The 4,737-nt window shown below is 36.7% G+C and overlaps 1 pseudogene; it reads left to right on the top strand.

Annotated features, from left to right (window-relative positions):
- The first annotated feature begins 592 nt into the window (after positions 1-592).
- LOC117856320 (tyrosine--tRNA ligase 1, cytoplasmic-like) lies at positions 593-4,408 on the top strand (annotated as a pseudogene).
- The last annotated feature ends 329 nt before the right edge of the window (positions 4,409-4,737 follow it).

The raw sequence follows: 4,737 nt of genomic DNA on the forward strand, positions 1-4,737 counted from the left end.
ACTTACTTTTCGAACCTTTGTTCTCAGTTAATTCCAAAAGTTCTGCCATTATTTCTTTGTTAATTTGGCACTTATACAACTATACAATGGTACTGGGCAATCCTTGAATATCTTTCCTTGAACACTTTCTAGTGAAACCCTTTTTACATTCCATGATCAATCTTGCTCAGGATATTACCATTTTTCTGAATGATTTCTCGTTTTTGTGAGTGCACTGTTGAAGCCAGCAGCACTAGATTCTTTATTACGTGTTGGCATTATCGTGAATCTCATGCAAATACATTTAGGAGGGATTCCCTTGGACCATAGGTATATATTGTATTGAAGTGAAATTTAGTGAACTGTGAATATACTTTAGTTCCATATAACTATTCTTGATGATGTTAACTTTCATGGTGGCGGCCGGGTTCTTGTGCTAATGTTATTGTTGGTTAATGGGGTGTGGCAAATGCTAACTTTTATTTCATTTGCTATCTTGATGCACTCTTTTAACTGTTTTTATTTTGATTGATGCCATGATGCCCATTAAATTAACAGATTGTTTGAGTTTGTAACGTGATGTTCACTCTTAGTTTCGCACTGATCTGTTATCATGCTGCAGGGCATCATAAAGACTCTCTGTGTTAATAAGATGGTTAGATCTGGTTGCAAAGTCAAAATCTTAATGACAGACTGGTTTGCCCGGATAAACTGTAATATTGGTGGCAACCTAAATAAAATGCAGACTATTGGCTTGTACAATATTGAGATGTGGAAAGCAGCTGGCATGGCTCTTGATAGGGTAGAGCTAGTGTGGTTGTCAGATGAAATAAATCGACATGCCGATGAATATTGGCCACTCGCCATGGATGTTTCAAGAAAGACCACACTGCATAGAATAAAAAGGTATATTCTTGTTTGGATTATTTGAGTATTTAATATGTATTTCACTTGGCAGTCATTAAATTGGAGCATCAAATGGAGGTTCATTTGAACATGCAAGTCATTTCATTTCTGTTTACCTGCAGATGTTATGGGAGTAGAGATCCCTTTGAAGAATTCACTTCTGCTGATGCATTTTACCCTTCCTTGCAGTGTGCTACCATATTATTTCAGAAGGTTATTTTTTTTCCTCTTTGAAAACTTTCAACCTTAGCAGGGGCAAAGCTATAGCACCAAAAGGACAGTGGTGCACTTGAGAAACAGATGCAATTTCAAAGTAACATGCGGCAGATATGAGTAAATTTACTAGCAAAATCTTGATTTACCATGGTGCATGTGCTGTGCGCCTCCCTAATACAACTTAGCCCTGCCCCTGAATCTTAGGAGATTTGTTAGTCACATCTCTGTTTACAAATGCGTCGCTATGGCATGTGTCAGTTAACTTTGTCTTTGACTGCTAATCTATTTATAACTGCTGAAATAGCAATCTAATGCGCACCTTAAACGCTGGAATTTTTAAAATTAAGGTAGTCAAGAATGATGCAATATAATTAGTTTATCCTTCTTTTTTATCTTCTCCAACTTGCAGTTTGTAATTTTCCTAATGTTTTTTGAGATTTGGATGCTTTTATCGTATTCTTAAACACCATGAGGTTTTATATCAACACACCAAAATTTGCTGTATCCATCAAATCAGAGGAGATTTGACTGATTGCTAATATCCTGTAATAAATCAGTAATGTAAAATATGCATCTATACTTTGCCTGACATGTATAGCTTTTATAGTGAACATTTTACAAACATTTATTCATGTACATCTATGGAAACATTCTAAGTTGCAGGTTGACATATGGCTGTTGGGCATGGGTCAGCATGAGGCCAACTTGTTAGCTAGAGAATACTGCAAGCGTGTAAAAAGGCGGAATAAGCCAATTGCGTTGTCACACAGTATCTTTAGATTTTGTATTTAGTTGTTCTTCCAGTTTGTTTATTGTGGATATACCTCGGTATTTTATCCTTGTATAATGGTAATCTATGTCAAGACAAAAGACACATGCACACTACATACATGCACTAAAGCATACTCAGGCACGCATCCTACAGATATACTTCCTAATTTGTTACAATACCCTGAAGAAGAACATAGGAGAAATTCGTTGCTGGCTATCTACATGGAAGATAATGAGGTCTGCACTGTAATATTAGAACCTCTGTAATGCTAACGTTGCTATATATATCTGTACTAGTTGTTGACACAGGTTGATGACACTAGTTGTTTGCATTTTTTGTATAGCAAACATAATTTTATTTCAAATATTTTGATACAAGAGCCAGTCATTTTTGCAACTCTTGCGCGCTATTCATAGGGCAGTACAACAATAGTGTTAGCAAGTTGTATGTGCGTGTGTGTATATGGGCCTGTGCTCCCGTGGCTTATAGCCCGGCCGGCCCCCGATAGATTGATTAGAGATAGGAGGAGATCCTTAGCCGGCCCTGTTTCCATAAGCTTAGGATCTCCTCACCCCTATATATTGTAACATCTATCCCTCATCAATCCAATCTAACTTTCCACGCAATTTTCATATAGTGTAAAGAAAACCATCTTGGTTCGGGAAGACGAGTAACAATAGTTCACTTCAGTACCTATGGGCTATGCAAGAGTATGACATTACAGTCCGCATGGCTCAGTCGGAAGCAAATATATATTGAATAGGATGGGAAAACAGATGTGATTTCTGTTATTAGTTCTATCATGGACTCATTCTTTATTCAGAAGAAGCGACTTTTCTCTTATGCACTTTAAGAAAGGAACTAGTGTCATTAACCTGTTTACTAGTCCTTTTGTTACTTGATCCTATATGTGAAAATAATTATCTTGTATGTTGTGTAAAATTTTGTTTTGTGTCAACCAGTGTAACCATAGAGATATCAAAATCAGCTGCTTCATGTTGTTCACTAGCTGATGTTTGTCTTGGGAAATCATTGATTTTTGATAGTTTTACAAATGGGATTGTTCAATACTGACATTTGATGCATTGCAGGTTGATATCAGTTGAAAAATAATACATGCTTTCTGCCCTCCAAAATTGGTGGGAGGCAATCCGTGTTTGGAGTACATAAAATATATCATCTTACCGTGGCATGGAAAGTTTGAGGTGGTTCGGAAGAAAGAGGATGGTGGTGATAAGTAAGTTTCTCTGGCAAGTCACTACTGCATGTTTCGTGACAAGCACTATTCATGTAATTGACCTTATTTCATCCAGTCTGTATCATGACTAAAAAAAGTAGCAAGGCATTAACAAGCTACAAATAAGTGAATTCATTCGCAGAAGATTCGTGTGTATATACCATGCTATAAATCTGGTACGACTACTATCGACTATCATATACAGGACATTCCTGAGCATGGAGGAGCTTACAAATGATTATGCAAGTGGTGCTCTGCAGCCTGGTGACTTGAAGCTAGCCCTTGCAAAGTCACTGAACAAAATATTGCAGGTATCCTTTTCCTCTCTTGCCTGTCAGTCATCCTTCTTTGCTTTGCCTGAGTGCTACCATTTTTCTCTGCATTTGCTTATGACTTGAAATTTTGAGACTGGTACTGGAAGATGCTCAATACGTTGCCATTACATATCCTAGCGCTAACACCAGAAATATGCTTCGCATAGGGACGCCCAGGATGAACAACCTCACTGGCTAGGTTAAATTGTGGATTGAAATACTGACAGGAATTACACAAGGCAGGGAGCAAGAAAATGCATGCATTAACAATGAAGCACTCACCAAATATAATGTAACTACTACCAAACAAATCTGGAAAATAATTAAGTAGTATCTGTTTTCACTTCTCAAGAACATGGCTCACTTCCACTGCCCACTGCCATGCAGTAATTCTTTTCCTGACAATAACCCATGTTAATAAAGTTTCAAAAACATAACCCATGTTAACATTTCTTGATAAGTGGCTCTAACAGGAAAGAAATAAAATATTATGGAACAATGCATCTTTGTGTGATAACATGCCCTGTCTCACAATATTTATCCTCTCTCAGGAGGTGCCACTTTAGAATATTTGTCCATAGTAAAACAAGTGTAGTTATTGAGATATTTCCATAATGTATCCTACTTTAATGATGCAAAAAGAATATAATTAATTGTAGTATGCCATTGAATAGGAGAATGCACAAGCATTTCTCATTACCTTTTTCTTGGACTTATTTCTTCGTCTGTACACTCGGCCCTTGATCTTACTCAAAATAATATTTTATTCTGAGTTGGTTTTACCCTTTATTTTTGTTTCAAGCTGGTCCATGATCACTTCAGTAGCAACCCTGAAGCAAAAAATGCAGTGGAAGGCGTTAAGGTATATTTTAATGACCTTTATTGCCTTTTCATTTCATACAGAGTTGGAGCATTGTTTCGTATAAGGAACATCTTATTTAAACTCTTAGCTTACTGCCTACAGATGATCTTGTCGATGATTGAGGGGTTTATATATGAGTTGGGCTGGGTTCTCTAGGATATAGGTTAAGTCGTGACTGTTGTTAACAGAAATTTGTTATACTTGTGAAAACCCCTTTTTTTGCGAAAATACTTGTGAAAACCCTGTGCATTGCTGTGGGATGGAAAAAGGAAATTCGACATGATGTCATGTAAATCACGTTTATATAGTTAAACCTATGTTGTACTGAGACAAATGGCAACATGCTTTTTCATAAATAATTTGAACAGAGTCGGTTCTAAAAAGATGCAATCCTTGGTAAAGAAGTATAACAATTATTACTTGAGGTGTAAATGAGAACCTAGATGCAAAA

The sequence above is a fragment of the Setaria viridis genome, chromosome 1 (genome assembly GCF_005286985.2).
Source record: "Setaria viridis chromosome 1, Setaria_viridis_v4.0, whole genome shotgun sequence".
Lineage (NCBI taxonomy): Eukaryota > Viridiplantae > Streptophyta > Magnoliopsida > Poales > Poaceae > Setaria > Setaria viridis.